The following is a 17966-nucleotide window of genomic DNA, read 5'->3' as shown; positions in this document are numbered from 1 at the left end:
GGACTCTCAACCACTGCGCCACCAGCGAAGCCCCTTATATATTTTTAAAAGGAAAATTCCCCAAACACGATCCTTTTCAAATCTCTTTTAAACACGAATCTCACGCATTAAACTGGTTTGGGGCTTGGTGTGAAATGTGAGGATAAACGCACCCTACATTTATAGATGAATTGGAAGCAGTGCTTTCACATAGTGTTCCTACACCCTCCTAAATGAATTTGCTACGCTTTACCCTGGTGCCCCAACAGGAGCTGCTCCTGAAATGAAAGGAGCTGAAAATGAAAGAATTTTCAACAGTGGAACAGGGCAGGGAAAACAGAACTTGCTTCTCCTGCTTATAATTTATAACATGTACCCTCTTAGCTCACAACAATGAGTCACCAACTTTTCCGCCAAGCAGTAGATTCTCTCTCCAAGTTTGAATCTGCGTATATGTAAATGCAAGGACAGGAACTTTCCTTACAGCTGGAATTCCTCCATGCTTTGCTTCCACATTCTATTCTTTGCAACATTAACAAAAAAATCTCCAAAAGGAGTTTCTCTAAAAGGAACATTCTCCCTCACCCCATTCCTGTTTCTTTAGAATTCTCAGCTGAGTTTCAGGAGGCGAGTTACTAATCAGATTAAGACATAAAATTCATATTCTTCTAAAGAACGTTTTTATGATTCAAAGGTATATGTTAAACCAGTGATGAACACCCATTATGGAAAAAGAAAACATGATCGAAGTGGTAAATATTTTGTAGCTGTTGTATTTAAGTTTTAAAATATGTATTTAACAGATCTCAGAGTAATGACCTTACTAATATAGTTCTGTAACGTGCTATTTAGTCATCACATTTACCTGAAATTCCATCAAATCTTAGTTATGTTTCCATTTATTATTTGTACCTCGACTTGCTCAAAGCCAGCCACTTCCTAGCAAAGTTTCCACAGATCTTCTTGTTGCCAAATCTGGTGGTTACACGTCTCAGTATCCAGCTTATTTCATACCTTGGCAGCATCTGCCACCACCAGCCATTCATTCTCTTCTTCTAAAAACATTTTATCCCATTGGCCATCACGATAACCATGCTCTACATTTTCCTACCACGTCTGTGGCTGTTCCTTCTCAGTGTCCTTTGAGGCCCCTCTTATTCCATCTATATCTGAAATATGGCTTTACCTCAGGGCTCTGTTCTAAGCCTCTGTCTTCTCACTCTAAACTCTGCTTAAGCAACCTGTCTGGTGTTCACGGCTGCTGCAATCATCGTGTTATTTACATCTTCAGCTAAGATTTCTCTCCTAAACTCAAAGCTATTTATTTAGCTCTTACTGGTCTTCTGCACTTAGATAACACAGGCACTTCAAACTCAACGAGCCTTCAAGCACCAAAGCTCGAATATATACATCTTCCACCTCCACCTCCTGTTTTCTTTCCTTCAGTGATATCTATGACTGTCCATTCCATTATTTGTGCTAGGACTGTGGGTGCCATCCTAGATTTCCAAGTGAGATATTTTTTATCCATCCTCTTCTCTTCTCCCTGTTTTCACTGCTGAGACCTGAATCCAGACTGCTGATACCTCCCCCCCACTTTTTTTTTTTTTTTGCGGTATGCGGGCCTCTCACTGTTGTGGCCTCTCCTGTTGCGGAGCACAGGCTCTGGACGCGCAGGCTCAGCGGCCATGGCTCACGGGCCCAGCCGCTCCGCAGCATGTGGGTCCTTCCCGGACCAGGGCACGAACCCGTGTCCCCTGCATCGGCAGGCGGACTCTCAACCACTGTGCCACCAGGGAAGCCCCCTCCACCCTTTTTACTGTCCCAACCTCCTATCTGGTCTTCCTGCCTCCTGTCTTGTTCCCACACAATCCATTCCTCACTCTGTACCAAGTGGTCCTTCTAATATACAAATCTGATCAAGATACTCAAATTTAAAACCATTCAATGGTTTCTCATTATCGTCAGGGTAAAGTCCAAAGTCCAAAGTCCAATCTATAAGGGCTTAATGGATTGGCATCTCCTTACCTTTTTAGCCTTACCTCTTTTTCTGGACACATTTCATTTTCTTTTCCCCATATCTAGTCTGCTAAGTTTCAGCCTTTCTGAAAATCTTCCAGTCCGCTCATACTATTTCCTCTGCCTGGTATGCTCTAGCTCTTGTACATTCCTTACCCCTCCCTCACCTGGTTAAGTCGTATGCATCTATCAGTTGTTAGTTGAGCTGTCACTTCCTCCAGGAAGTCTTCCTGAAGTGAAGGGCCTCTTCTGTGCAATCCATAGTGTCTGGACTTCCCCTTCATACCGAGTCCCACCACACATTCACTGCGTGAGGACTTGTGAGCCATATCAGCTCTGTGCCCAGAGCAGTGTCTGGACTGTTTATGGTGAAATCAGGGATTGTAGGTGTACAATGTTGCATAGTGCATAGCACATAGTAGGTACTCAATACTTATTTGTGGAAGAAGTAATAAAAAGAAGAATAAAATCTAGCTGTCAGGTTCTGATTGACTTTATAGCATAGCTGTCTATCCACAAAGTATGAACAACAGAATCTTTACTATTTTTAGACAGAGGTTGGAAGAATACCCATCTTAAAATTTAAAAAACAATAACGCCACCTGATATTTATTGGGTATCACGTGTAGGCACTGTGTGAAGTGCTTCACGTGTGCTATGTCATTTGTTCTCACAGTGATCCATGAGGCAAGTTCTATTATTTCTCCACATTGCAGATGAAGAAAATAAGACTAACGGAGATTAATAATTTGGCCAAAGTCAGTTGGTAGAACCAAGATTCTATGAAACCCCCAAAGCCCTCCCCCCACAAAAAAAACCCATTCAACAAAATGGATAAATGAGTTCATCAAAACTGTACTGAGTACTTGTTTTGTGTAAAATACCAAAAGAGATGTACACCTACAACCCCTGATTTACTCCAGTGGAAATAACCAGGGACATTGAAGGGAGAGACTGTTTTGCATTTGGCTAGTTATTACCATCAGCCTGGCAAACAACGTTCTGTGTACATGAAAAAAACGCAATTGGGCAAACCAGAAAACTTTCCAGCTCTTCTGCATCAGTTACTGTAATTTCATTATTTAGCATAAAATGTGAATGCTCAGGTTCATTAACAGTCAAATCCAGATGCAAATGTAAATAGAGAAATATAATGGAAAACCAAATAGCAGACTTTCATTATTTGCCTTATGTTGAAATCGATGCTAATGTTCTCCACTGTAAACAAGTACTGAATTACAGAATTTCTGGCCTGAAAGAAACCTAGAAATTATTCGCTCCAATTCTCCCCAGTTATTTTTAAGCTTGGGGATCAAAGGAAAATAACTAGTAAGTGTAAGAGATTACCGGGACTCTGGAAAATGTTTGGCAGTATTTATGAAACCTGAATCTATACCTATCCTGAGACACAGCTATTCTACTCCTAGGATATTTCCAACAGCAATGCTTTCATTTTTCATCAAGTGATATATATGTTAATGCTCATACAAGCATTTTTTGGCAATAATCCCCAAATATAATCAATCTAGTGATCACTGTAGACTGGGTAAATAATATATGTGCATCGGCAGGCGGACTCTCAACCACTGCGCCACCAGGGAAGCCCAATATATGGTATATTTAAATGCAGAAATACACCATGTGGCAATGACAATAAAGTACAACTACATACAACCATGTAGCTGAATCTCGAAAACATTACGTTGAGGAAAAGATGTCATACTTTTATCATGATTTTATTTGTATAAAGTTCAAAAAAGAACCTAGGGCTTCCCTGGTGGCGCAGTGGTTGGGAGTCCGCTGGCCGATGCAGGGGACACGGGTTCGTGTCCCGGTCCAAGAAGATCCCACATGCCGCGGAGCGGCTGGGCCCGTGAGTCATGGCCGCTGAGCCTGCGCGTCCGGAGCCTGTGCTCCACAACAGGAGAGGCCACAACAGTGAGAGGCCCGCGTACCGAAAAAAAAAAACCAACCAAACAAAAAACAAACAAAACCAAAAAGAACCTAATGTAATCTAAGATGCCACAAATCAGAAGAATGTTTACTAGGGTGAGGGTGGGAGGTGGTAGCTGTTAGGACACAGGGATGTTTGCTAGAATGCTGGTGATTTTTGTCTCTTGATTTGAGCACTGCTTACACAGATCTGCTCGCTTTGTGACCATGCATTGAGCTGTATACCTATTATGTGTGCATTTTCCCTGTATGTATACCATACTTCAGTAAAAATCCACCCCCCGAAAAAAGAAACTTTGGCACTCCCATTATCAGACTATACGTTATCAAGAAATCCTCTGGCACAATCGGAAAAATGTACAGAATGTTGTGAATCGTAATTCTGCTAAAACTAACATTTGTTTCAGTCATATCAACAAAAATAAATACTTCAATATTGAAAACGTTTGCTAAAGAAACAAATGTGTTTGATGAGAAAGCAAAAAACGCTATTTCCTTTGGCAAGCATTTGTGGGATTGGAGGTAGCAAATGTAAAGCTTCCAAAGTGTTACTGAATTTGTTTACATGCTCAGTTTACTCAGGATTCAGAATTTGGTGGATTTGTATTTTTTCAAAATCGTAGGGATAAAAATAATTGTAACAGAAATAAAAAGAATAAATTTCTAAAATGTTGCTATGGCTCTGTCCCAACTCCACACAGTTTACAATAACTGGCGCGTAACCGGCACCCAAAAAATATTTGGTATGTGAATAAAAATATAGAACACTGAGTACTCTTTAGAATACATCTAATCAATCTTTGTCACACAGAGGTAAAATGAGTATTTTTTAATATCTGGTAAATAGCAAATTAACTATACTTCTTTACAATTTTAGTAGACAATAATAGAGAACAATGACTGAAAAAAATAAATCTCTATTAAAGTGCTAATTAATATTATTTACAAAGTACCTGTAAATGATAGAACATCACTAAATGATTTATGAAGCAACAAATCATTTAGGATAAAAAAGTTTTTTTATTAAAGAAAAACTTGAAACTTGTTAGAACCTTAGAAAAACGAATAAAAAATCCACCTTCCTGTCCACTAACTTTAGAGAAAAAATTAAGACAGAAGTATTACTCTCCCTGGAATTAATCATATGTTAAATTGGTGTCAAGAAAACCTTAGAAAATATGAGCTTTCAGGGAAAAACACTTACAATTTATATTTTCTACTTTTAAGTCATATATTCTTACTATGACTCTAAAAATCTGTCTAAACCACCATTAACATTTTAAGAGAAAGTTCTCTACTTCTTACCAAACAGAAATAAATAATACCTGACAACAGCATTAGGGAACATAAACATAAAATTACCTGTTATTAAAAACTGAGCACATTTTTCTCAAAGAAATATATTACTCAACTGTAAAATAGTATGTTTGCCATTCACACTAATGTTTCAACATTATGGTTCAATCTTCTAAAAAGCTGACATGGAAAATGATGGTGTAATAAACTAATTCATCATAATGTGCAAAAGAAACAGCTGGAATAAATTGTAATAACCCTTCAAAAACTAGCAGCTTTTAAAAGTATTAATTTCTACTCCAGATAATTGGAAAGGACACCTGGGTGGGTAGGCAATATTTTTTATGGGATTGCTCTGTCAGGAGCTCAGATTGTCTCTGGACTCGGCAATGATCGTTTAGAACTAAATGACAGTGAATCTTGCAAATAGGTCTTCCTAGATAGCGTTTGCCATAAATTACCAAACTCAGCTCCCCTCAAGGTCAGCCATATGAGAGGGCAGGTATCAAACGGCCTTTGCCGAGACCTGGAGTGGTCCTCGGGTTTCTCATAAATGGACAATAGTTGTGTTGGCTGCCATAAAATCAACGTCATGGACTGACAACATAAATTACTGTCAAACTTTGACAACATTCGTCCCTAGAAAACAACTGAAGAATGCTTTTATATCAAAGCTGGGGAAAATGGATAACAATATGTTTTGTTCTATACTAGAACATAAATATTCTTAACAATGCTAAGTGGGGAATGAATTAATATTAGAAGACACAATATGTCTTACTTGATGCACTAAAAACAGCATCTAAGTAATATTAAAATGACACTTGCTTTTTGAAGTAACTGATATATATATATATATCTCATAGTAATGCAATGGAGAGAGAGAGAGAGAGAGAGAGAGAGAGAGAGAGAGAGAGTGTGTGTGTGTGTGTGTTCGTTCTAGGGAAGAAGGTTGCATTTGCCTGGCACTGGGTATTTTTATTAAACCTAAACAACTGAAAAGAATATTGATGTCTTTCTAGTTTTATTTTATCTATGTAGTCCACTGGATCCATAGGAAAGATATATTCTTCTGCTCTCACACCACCATGGATAAGTCATTTGAATTCACTTTCTCTATGGCTTAATTTTTCCATCTATAAGTAAAATAATTATTATACAAAGACATCTTGAAGACAATGGAAATAATCCTTGGGGGAAGGCACCAAATAAACCCCAAATTACTAGAGGATCATATCAATAATGTGTGAAAATAATGTACTCTAGACATTCAATTACTGTTTTAGAAGTCAGTTTGGTAGAAAATACAACAGCTAAACTAATAAATTGGAATTCTGGAGGTAAATTAAATATCAGTGTTTTGCTAAATTTTCTTTACTCGTCTAATTTTGCTACCATTCTGTAACTATGGTTGTTATTATTATTATTACTATTACTACTATGATATACAGTTAGAATTATTCTCTCAGGCATTTTTACAATATCATCTACTATCTCTTGGAAAGCAGGACATCACTGTAGATTTTGCTAAAAGTAATGCTACATTGAGTAAAAGCAAGATCTTCCTTGAATCTAATGACATCTCAGACCATGATTACTGTATATAACATCCAGTGAACTCTATCCACTTTTATAAACTATAGAAGTCCTAAACAGAATTTAAAGTTAATCTATTTTGTGCCTCTCTCTCCCGTATCTAGTCATCACCTTCTTTTATGTCTTTCTTTGCATGCTCTCTTGCATTTATTTCTTTCCTTCTAGTCCCATTGTTACTCTGTCCAGAACGTCATCACCTTAGACCGAAATTATTGCAGTAGTTTCTTTGCTCTTGTTCTCTTTCCACCAAACCATCCTCCCTGCCAAATTAATCTTTTTTAAAGCACTATTTTAATATGTCATTCCCCTGCTCAAAATTTTTCAATGACTCCCCATCACCCGGAGGCCAAAGGCCAGAGTCTTCAGCTAGAATCGAAGCCTTTGGCTATCTGGCCTGACCTCCTTTTCCAATCTTATCTTTTCCAGTTCCCCTGCACAAACCTTCAGGATAATAAATGTACTTGCTGCCTGGGCACCTCCACCACAAACACCGGCCCGGCCAGTGCCATCCATCCTCTCTGCCTAGCCAGTTGCCTTCCTTCGGAAAGGCTTTTTTTCCCACTTCAACCCATAGTCAGCACCTACAGCCATGAAATTGAAGCGTCCATTTTTTGGTGTTTAACATGATTTATTTCACTGTTGCAATATTACTTAACTCAGTCTTTGTTGCTTAATAGTTATCATGTCTTTTCTCCCTAATTAGTTTGTAAAGGTCGTTGAGGGCAAGGGTGTTTGAGTTCTTATTATCTGCCAATCTCCCTAGCACACACTTCTAAAAATAGTTGGCAATCAATAGATATTTGTTTAATTGATGAATGCACAATGCTGCTCTAGGCTTCTTGTAAGATTAGGATGAAAGCTATCCAGTTGTGTTTGTAACTTGTAGTATTCCAGCACAGCAATTTATGTAAATGAGACAGTTTTCCTAAATTTAATACATGTTTCAATTCTTAAGTTCTTAGTGAAATTCTAGATTATAAAGTATAACCTGGGCACATTAGATAGTTAATGTTAACTCTGACTTTAATGTAAACATGAGCACTATTAGAAGAAACAGAGACTAGTGCATATTCATTGAATTAGTGCTAATTTTCTGGAAGTTTCTTACTAACAGAAAGCTCAGTAATTTCTAAACAAAACTAAAATCACTCTGAGAATAAATTCAGAGAAAAAAGATAATGATGTAGTACTACACAACCTAAAATATAAATCAGACATATATATATATTTTTTTTTTTTCTGGTACGCGGGCCTCTCACTGTTGTGGCCTCCCCCGTTGCGGAGCACAGGCTCCGGATGCGCAGGCTCAGCGGCCATGGCTCACGGGCCTAGCCGCTCCGCGGCATATGGGATCTTCCCGGACCGGGGCACGAACCCGTGTCCCCTGCATTGGCAGGCGGACTCTCAACCACTGCGCCACCAGGGAAGCCCAGACATATATTATATTTTAGCTTATAATAGTCTGTAGAAAGATTATGAATTTTGGAACTTGGCAAGACCGGAGTTGGCAACTCGGTTCTGCTACTTACCAGGGGTGCCATCTTGAGTTAGTAACTCAATGCCTTGAACCTTAAATTTCTCACAAGGCAGATGAGAATATTAATATCCAATTCATTTGAAATAAAAGGAGTCCAAATTGGAAAGGAAGAAGTCAAACTGTCACTGTTTGCAGATGACATAATACTATATATAGAAAATCTTAAAAGATGCCACCAAAAAACTATTAGAACTAATAAATGAATTCAGTAAGGTACAAAATTAATATACAGAAATCTGTTGCATTTATACACATTAAAAATGAACTATCAGAAAGGGAAATTAAGAAAACAATCCCACTTACAATTACATCAAAAAGCATGAAATATCTACGAATAAATCTAACCAAAGAGGTATAAGACTTGTACTCTGAAAACTATAATACAATGATCAAAGAAGTTGCAAGATGACACAAATAGAAAGTAACCATGCTTATGGACTGGAAGAATTAATATTGTTAAAATGGCCATATTCCCCAAGGCAATCTATAGATTAAATGCAATCCCTATTGAAGTACTAAGGGCATTTTTCACAGAACAACAACAAATAATCCTAAATTTTGCATTGAAACACAAAAGACTCCAAATAGTCAATGCAATATTGAAAAAAAGCTGGAGGTATCATGTGCCTTAATTTGAAACCATACTACAAAGCTACAGTAATCAAAACAGTGTGGTACTAGCACAAAAACAGCTGCATAGCTCAATGGAACAGAATTGAGAGCCCAGAAATGAATCCGTACTTCTATGGTCAATCAATCTGTGACAAAGGAGGCAAGAACAAACAGTGGGGAAAAGACAGCCTCTTCAATAAATGGTGCTGGGAAAACTGAATGGCTGCATGCAAAAGAATCAAACTGGATGACTTTCTCACACCATATACAAAAATAAACTCAAAATAGATTAAAAACTTAAATGTAAGACCTGAAACCATAAAACTCCTAGAAGAAAACATAGGCAATACACTGTGATACTTGGTCTTAGAAATATTTTTTTTAGATTTTTTTTTTCCTCAGGTAAGGGCAACAAAAGCAAAAATAAACAAATGAGACTACATCAAACTAAAAACCTTTCACACAATGAAGGAAACTATCAACAAAATGAAAGACAGCCTACTGAATGGGAGAAGATATTTGCAAATGATATATCTGTTAAGAGGTTAATATCCAAAATATACAAAGAACGCATACAACACAACATCAAAAAAACAACAACCCAATTAAAAATTGGGCAGAGAACACAAATAGACATTTTTCCAAAGAAGACATACAGATGACCAGCAGACACATGAAAAGACGGCCAATATCACTAAACATCAGGGAAATGCAAATTAAAACCATTGAGATATCACCTCACACCTGTCAGAATGGCTATTACCAAAAAGACAACAAATAATAAGTGTTGACGAGGATGTGGAGAAAAGGGAACCTTTGTGCACAGTTGGTGGGAATGTAAATTGGTGCAGCCACTATGGAAAACAGTATGGAGGTTCCTCAAAAAATTAAAAACAGAACTGCCATACAATCCAGCAATTTCACTTCTGGATATTTACCTGAAGAAAACAGAAACACTAATTTGAAAAGACATATGTACGCCAATATGCATGGCAGCATTATTTGCAAAGGCAAGATATGGAAGCAACTTAAGTGTCCATCAGTGATGAATGGATAAAGAAGATGTTGTACACACACACACACACACACACACAAAATGGAATATTACTCAGCAATTAAAGAAAGAAATCTTGCCATTTGCGATAACATGAATGGACCTACAGGGTATTATGCTAAATAAAATGAGCCAGGCAGAGAAAGACAATCACCATAAGATTTCACTTATATGCGGAATCTAAAAAACAAAACAAACAAACACAACAAAACAAAATGAAAACAGACTTTTAGATACACAGAAGAAACAGGGTTGCCAGAGTGGAAGGGGATGGAGGTGGGTGAAATAGGTGAAGGGGATTAAGAGGTACAAACCTCCAGTTATAAAATAAATAAGCCATGGGGATGTAATATACTGCATAAGCAATGTGGTCAATAATCTTATGATAATTTTGGGGACAGATGGTTACTAGACTTATTATGAAGATCATTACATAATATATGCACATGTCAAATCACTACATAGTAAGCTTGAAATTAATACAACATTGAACATCAACTATATTTCAATAAAAAAAACTTCAAAAGAACATCCACTTAATTTGAAAAACCTGAGATGATTAAACTCTTCTGAGCTGGTTATTAGGATAATGAATTTAAAGCCTCTAGGGCACCTAGCCCAGTACACGGCCCAGCACATTAATAAATGGTAGCTATTGTTTTGCTTTCAGAATTTTTATTTTTGACTCATTACCTCCTATCTGTTATGGAGGTAAGTGGCTTCCGTAATAGTTAAAGAGCATGAGTACAGGAGTCTAAAAGATTAGGGCTTGAATTGTGGTGCTATCATTTACTAGTTTACTAATCTCTTTATTAACCTCTCTGAACTCCAACTGTATAAAGATATATGGGGGAAAAAAAATCTCCTTGCAGGGACATCGTGAAGACTGAGAGATACCTATTTTAAAGTGTCCAGCATAGAGCAGGCCCTCTATGAATGTCAGATAATATAATTCACATGAGTCTCCTCTGAGATGGGTACCATCCTACTATGTGTTGAGGAACACATGTGTGTGAATATTTTTTAAGTAATGGAGATAGAAACATTTTTCTCTGTTATATTCCAGTACTTTTCAGAAAAACATAATTTGGTATTATAAAAATTATTCTTATAAATAATATTCAGATAGTGACTTACAGTTTACAAAATACTTCTATAACTTAGGACAAGACCCTAAATATATTCCCCAAATTAGCCATTTGTTGCTATATTATTGAAATCATTATCTTTGCAACCCTTTCTACCATCAAGATGCTTAATAATTAACAATAATGCTAAACTGAAAATATTAGGGAGGCTACTTCAAAAAAGTTAAATGTGTTACTGTCATAGGCCTATAGTTTTAGGAATACTTGACAGCTGAAATTGGCCAGCTGAAACTGAGCAATTGATGATAGCTTTTCCATATCAGCAGTAATCTTGGAAGCCTCTTCTAGGCAGGCTTTCACAAAAGACACTTACCAAAGTGGTTTCTTAATTTCTCTTTTACTTCTTGAATACTGTTCTAAGTATCAGATAGGTTACTTGTTCTCATTCAGGTTAAAATACAATTTAAAAAAATCTGGTAGGTGGTTTCTGGAACTTTGCATGTAAACAAAAGAGTAGAAAAAATGTGGGTAATTTTCTTAAATCTAAATGCATTAGGTCATATGCTGAGATTAATGATTTATTGTCTAAACTCAGTAGGAATGCAATTAAATGCTCAGAAATGGAAAGCACCTTACAGTTTTTTAAGACTGAGCTGTTTTTATTATCATAATAACTGAAGCACATGCTTAATAACTCATCAAATACACTGACTTCTCTTCAACATCTACAAGGTCAAAACCAGACATCAGGTACAACCTGAGTGCCATTAATTCCTCTGAAAAACTTTTGAAGAGATTGTTTCAAGAAGCAGCAGGCTGGATCCCACTGAGGCCTGTAGGATGTTTTAGGTCAGGGGTCCCCAAACCCTGGGCCACAGGCCAGTACCGGTCCGTGGCCTGTTAGGAACCGGGCCGCACAGCAGGAGGTGAGCAGTGGGCCAGCGAGCAAAGCTTCATCTGTATTTACAGTCACTCCCCATCGCTTGCATTACCACCTGAGCACCACCTCCTGTCAGATCAGCGGTGGCATTGGAGTCTCATAGGAGCACGAACCCTACTGTGAACTGCACATGTGAGGGATCTAGGTTGTGCGCTCTTTATGAGACTCTAATACCTGATGATCTGAGGTGGAGCTGAGGCGGTGATGCTAGCGCTGGGGAGCGGCTGCAAATACAGATTATCATTAGCAGAGAGGTCTGACTGCACAGAGACCATAATAAATCAACTGCTTGCAGACTCATATCAAAACCCTATCAGTGAGTGGCAAATGACAATGAAGCTGCATCTGGTGGCAGGCTTTATAGTGGCAAATGAGTTGATGTACTTAAATTGTACAGCTGCATCTGGTGGCAGGCTTTAAGTCAGAATCTGACACTTATTTTAGTCCACGCGTGGCCCGCCCATTATTTTATTTACCACTTCCATCTGTGCCTCTTTCCCGCACTGCGCACTTGTCTCAGTCAGTTTGGGAAGCCCACAAGCTAACCCTCGCCAAAAAGAGTAAAAAACAAACACCACTGGAGAGCTTCTTTGAAAAGGGGGAAGACCCAATGATGAGACAGCAGAAGACTTTAAGACTGCCAACAAAAAGAAAGCTGCATTTAAAAGAAAATACCAAGAGTCCTACTTAAATTACACGTTCATTGCAAGAGGTGATTCACATTCTCCAAGCCCGCTTTGTATAATATGTGGCAACCGGCTATCCAATGAAGCCATGAAACCTTCAAAACTTTTTCGCCACATGGAGACCAAGCACCCTGCATTAAAAGACAAGACTTTGGAGTTTTTCAAAAGAAAAAAAAGTGAACACAAAGAACAGAAGCAATTATTGAAGGCCACCATTTCATCAAATGTGTCTGTACCGAGAGCATCATTCTTAGTGGCTAACTGCATTGCTAAAGCTAAGAAGCCCTTTACTATTGGTGAAGAGTTGATCCTGCCTGCCGCTAAGGACATTTGTTGTGAACTTTTGGGAGAGGATGCTGTTCAAAAGGTGGCACATGTTCCTCTTTTGGCTAGCACCATAACTAGACGAATTGATGAAATAGCAGAGGATATTGAGGCACAATTGTTAGAGAGGATTAATGAGTCACCATGGTACGCAATCCAGGTCGACGAGTCTACCGATGTTGACAGCAGGGCAACAATGCTTGTTTTTGTGCCATATTTTTTTCAGAAGGATGTGCATGAGGATATGTTATGTGCACTTTTGTTGCCAACCAACACCACAGCTGCAGAACTATTCAAGTCTTTGAATGATTACATATCAGGAAAACTGAATTGGTCATTTTGTGTTGGTATATGCGTGGATGGAGCGGCTGCCATGACTGGACAGCTTTCTGGTTTCACTACTCGGGTCAAAGAGGTCGTTTCTGAATGTGAGTCTATGCACTGTGTCATCCATAGAGAAATGCTGGCTAGCTAAAAAATGTCACCTGAACTTAACAACTTTTTGCAGGAGGTGATTAAAATTATCAACCACATTAAAGTACGTGCCCTTAACTCACGTCTGTTTGCGCAGCTCTGTGAGGAGATGGACGCAGAGCACACACGTCTTCTCTTATACACAGAAGTGAGATGGCTTTCTAAAGGCAGATCACTGGTCAGAGTTTCTGAGTTACGAGAGCCGCTGCAGAGATTCCTTTCAGAAAAACAGTCACCACTGGCAGCACATTTCAGTGACACGGAACGGGTCGCAAAACTTGCTTACTTGTGTTACATATTCAACCTGCTCAACGAACTCAATCTGTCACTTCAGGGGAGAATGACAGCTGTGTTCAAGTCAGCAGATAAAGTGGCTGCATTCAAAGCCAAACTGGAATTATGGGGGCGATGAGTGAACATTGGGATTTTTGACATGCTGTAAACATTAGCAAAGATTTTGAAAAAGACTGAGCCAGGGACTTCTTTCTCCTAGCTGGTGCATGATCACCTATTTCAGCTTTCAAAAGAGTCTGAGCATTACTTCCCAACCACAAAAGACTCCCAAATTGGGAAGGAATGGATCCGCGACCCATTTGTGAATAAGCCAGGTGAATTGACTTTGTGCTAGAAGTGGATCAACTTCTTGAGATCACAAATGACGGCGGCCTTAAAAGTATGTTTGAGACAACTTCAAATCTCCACACATTCTGGATTAAAGTCAAGGCAGATGTGGTACATATATACAATGGAATATTACTCAGCCATGAAAAGAAACAAAATTGAGTTATTTGTAGTGAGGTGGATGGACCTAGAGTCTGTCATACAGAGTGAAGTAAGTCAGAAAGAGAAAAACAAATACCGTATGCTAACACATATATATGGAATCTAAGAAAAAAAAAAAGGTCATGAAGAAACTAGAATAAAGACACAGACCTACTAGAGAATGGACTTGAGGATATGGGGAGGGGGAAGGGTAAGCTGTGACAAAGTGAGAGAGTGGAATGGACATATATACACTACCAAACGTAAAATAGCTAGTGGGAAGCAGCCGCATAGCACAGGGAGATCAGCTCGGTAATTTGTGACCACCTAGAGGTGGGATAGGGTGGGTGGGAGGGAGGGAGACGCAAGAGGGAGGAGATATGGGAACATATGTATATGTATAACTGATTCACTTTGTTATAAAGCAGAAACTAACATATCACTGTAAAGCAATTATACTCCAATAAAGATGTTAAAAAAAAATAGTCAAGGCAGAATATCCTAAGATTGCCACAAAAGCACTGAAATGCCTGCTTCCATTTCCAACATCCTGTCTTTGTGAAGCAGGGTTTTCTGCAGTGACAGCAACCAGAACGAGATTACAGAGTAGACTGGACATAAGCAAAACACTTTGGGTGTCACTATCTCCCATCACCCCCAGATGGGATGATCCAGTTACAAGAAAACAAGCTCAGGGCTCCCACTGATTCTGCAGTGTGGTGAGTTGCATAATTATTTCATTATATATTACAATGTAATGATAATAGAAATAAAGTGCACAGTAAATGTAATGCCCTTGAATCATCCCCAAACCATCCCCCGCCACGGCACGGTCCATGGAAAACTTGTGTTCCACGAAACCGGTCCCTGGTGCCAAAAAGGTTGGGGACCGCTGTTTTAGGTACTTTGGGAGCTGGGTACATATTTTTGAACCAGGTATTTAAGGACAGTATCACTCTTAATCCTCCGAATGAGAAGCTTGCCACACAACCATTCCTTATACAAGGTATCTGGTTCCATATGCAACAGTCCTGATTTCCAATGTTTTTGTCCTGTGTCTAGTCCTTGGTTTAGTGATTATGGCTATTATACCCAACATTGAAGGACATGATAACTGTCACGTGGTAACTGGTAACTGAACAGCATTGGGTCAGCATTGGTACTAGAGCCATCTTTTCTAGATCTGCTCCCAGAGTCCCTACACAGGCATGGTGTTTCTTCATGTTTGGTCTTTGCTTCCTTTCAATGCTTCCACCTTCTCCCCATGGCCCACTAGGAATTTCAAACCATTTGGGGATTTCTCCAATGTTTCAGTATTTATATTTACCAGGCCTGTGACTATATGTTTGTAATGTTAATGATAATTTCAAAGCCATCTTACAAATAAAATATTTTGATTCTCCTGACAATGTCATGTGAGATGAGGAAACTGAGGCATGAAGAGGTTCTATGATGTGTCTGAGTCACTTGTAGTTAGTGTCAAAACGTAGTCCCTGCCTCATAACTCTGAATCGAGCCCTCACTTCACCGCCATTACTACTGCATCATTTGCTTGGTTGATTAGACTTGTGTTGGAAATTCTTTCTCACCAGCTTTGTGATTTTTATAATATGTCCGTTAAACTCTCTGAATTTTAGCTTCCTTGTTGGTAAAGGGGATATAATAATACCTATTCCATGGAGTTACTTTGAGAATTAAATAAAATGCTGTATGCAGGGTAAAAAACCTAGAATAAGGTAAGTGTTCAAACATGTTAGTTCTTCCACTCCTCTCTCTTGGGTATGCTTCACATAAGGTAGTTCCTCTAGGTCCACAGAGACTTCTGAAGTTACTCTGTAATTCAGTGGTAGGCCAGGAGAGCAGAGCATATTTAAGTATTAGTAGGGTGACAAAATTCAACTTAATCAAGGATTTATCAATCATCTACTACATCCCAACACAGAGCTAAGTGCTACAGCACAAATGAAGTAGCAGTAGCCGAGGAATTTTGGCAGTGAGAAGAACAAGACTGCTGATAATTTCCTACAAAATAGAGAGATTCCAAGAGGGGCTAGTCTGCCAAGTTTAATAGAGCTCTTTGTAAATTCTCCAAAATAATTTCAAATAAAATAAAACAATTTTAAAACTCATAAATTTTATAGTTTACTCTTAAGTAGCACATTCCACCAAACCCCAAAGTGTTATCTTTGTAAACAATGACACTGTGTCCAACCTACATTATTACATGGGGTGAGGGAGGGACCATGGAAGAGCCAGTCTCATAAGGAACCTAGAGACAAGAGGTTAAAAAATGTGTTAGATATTTCTGCTTTGTTTCATTACTTGAATCACCTAGATTGTAAAACATCCTAGGGTAGGAATAGCCATCTTGTATTTTCTTCATCTTTCTCCTTCAGTGCCTGGGACTAGAAATACTTGTTGAGTCAAATTTGGTTTAAACCATAAGAAAAGAGAAGAATAAATTTCATTATTATCAATATGAACTAGTCGCTAGGCACCTGTGTAAGACAGCGTGGGGAGTGAAACAGCCCAGGGTTTAGGATCAGACACTTTGGTTCTCGTTCTGTTTCTTCTCTCAATCTTAGGCAGTAACCTGACTGCTCAGGGTCACAGGGTTCCAGTTTTTAGAATAGGAATTATGCCATCTATCTTCTAGTATTATTGAGAAATTAAATGGATGAACTATTATTGTATATACAGTAACAAATAAGTAATGATTTTTGAGTGGTTGATATGTATTAGACATATTATTATGTATTATTCCTATTTTGGAGATGAGAAGATGAAGACATAGAAAGTTGTTGTGGGTTTTTTTTTTAGTAATTTATTTATTTTATTTTTGGCTGCGTTGGGTCTTTGTTGCTGCTCACGGGCTTTTCTCTGGTTGTGGTGAGCGAGGCCTACTCTTCGTTGCGGTGCGTGGGCTTCTCATTGCTGTGGCTTCTCTTGTTGTGGAGCACGGGCTCTAGGCCTTCAGTAGTTGTGGCTTCAGTAGTTGTGGCACGCAGGCTTAGTTGCTCTGCGGCATGTGGGAGCTTCCCGGGCCAGGGATCAAACCCGTGTCCCCTGCATTGGCAGGCAGATTCATAACCACTGTGCCACCAGGGAAGCCCCATAGAAAGTTTTTAAAAAAACCTTGCCAAGGTCACACAGCTAGTAGTTGGCTGGGCAGCAGCTCAAACTCAGGCAGCCCTGCTCTAGAGTCTGTGTTCTTGACCACACCCCTTTGTTGCCTCGCTCCATCATGGTAGCTCTTTTCAAGCCCATTTCCCCTGGTCCTGGACTCTGATACAAAAATGCAACAGATCCTGCCTCTTCAGAAATAAACAGCTACACTGAGGACACAGGATAGATGCATGAAGAGAGAAACAACCATACATGATAGAAGTTGTCAAATGCCAGAGGAGAGGTATGACTACAAGCCCTACACACATTTGAAAGGAAGGAATGAACTGGGATAGGGAATCAACAAGATGTTGTCATGTACGTGAAACCTGACTTAGGTCTTGGAGGAAAACAGAACTAAAACCAGCAGAGAGGATTTGGGAAAGTTATTTCAGATAGTGGGACAGCAAAGACAAAGGCCTTCTGTGTTCAGGAAACAAGATTAAGTGCCAGTGGGAAATGTTTCTATATGGGAACGCTG

At 38.8% G+C, this 17966-nt stretch overlaps 1 protein-coding gene across 1 annotated transcript in view; it reads right to left on the bottom strand.

The window, feature by feature from the left end:
- Window positions 1-17966, bottom strand: part of HS3ST5 (heparan sulfate-glucosamine 3-sulfotransferase 5) — a 274423-nt gene that overhangs the window by 95091 nt on the left and 161366 nt on the right. The window lies entirely within an intron of this gene.

The sequence above is a fragment of the Neophocaena asiaeorientalis genome, unplaced genomic scaffold, assembly GCF_003031525.2.
Source record: "Neophocaena asiaeorientalis asiaeorientalis breed wild unplaced genomic scaffold, Neophocaena_asiaeorientalis_V1.1 scaffold125, whole genome shotgun sequence".
NCBI lineage: Eukaryota > Metazoa > Chordata > Mammalia > Artiodactyla > Phocoenidae > Neophocaena > Neophocaena asiaeorientalis.
The sequence above is the reverse complement of the archived record's forward strand: the minus strand, read 5'-3'. Positions and strand labels throughout refer to the sequence as shown.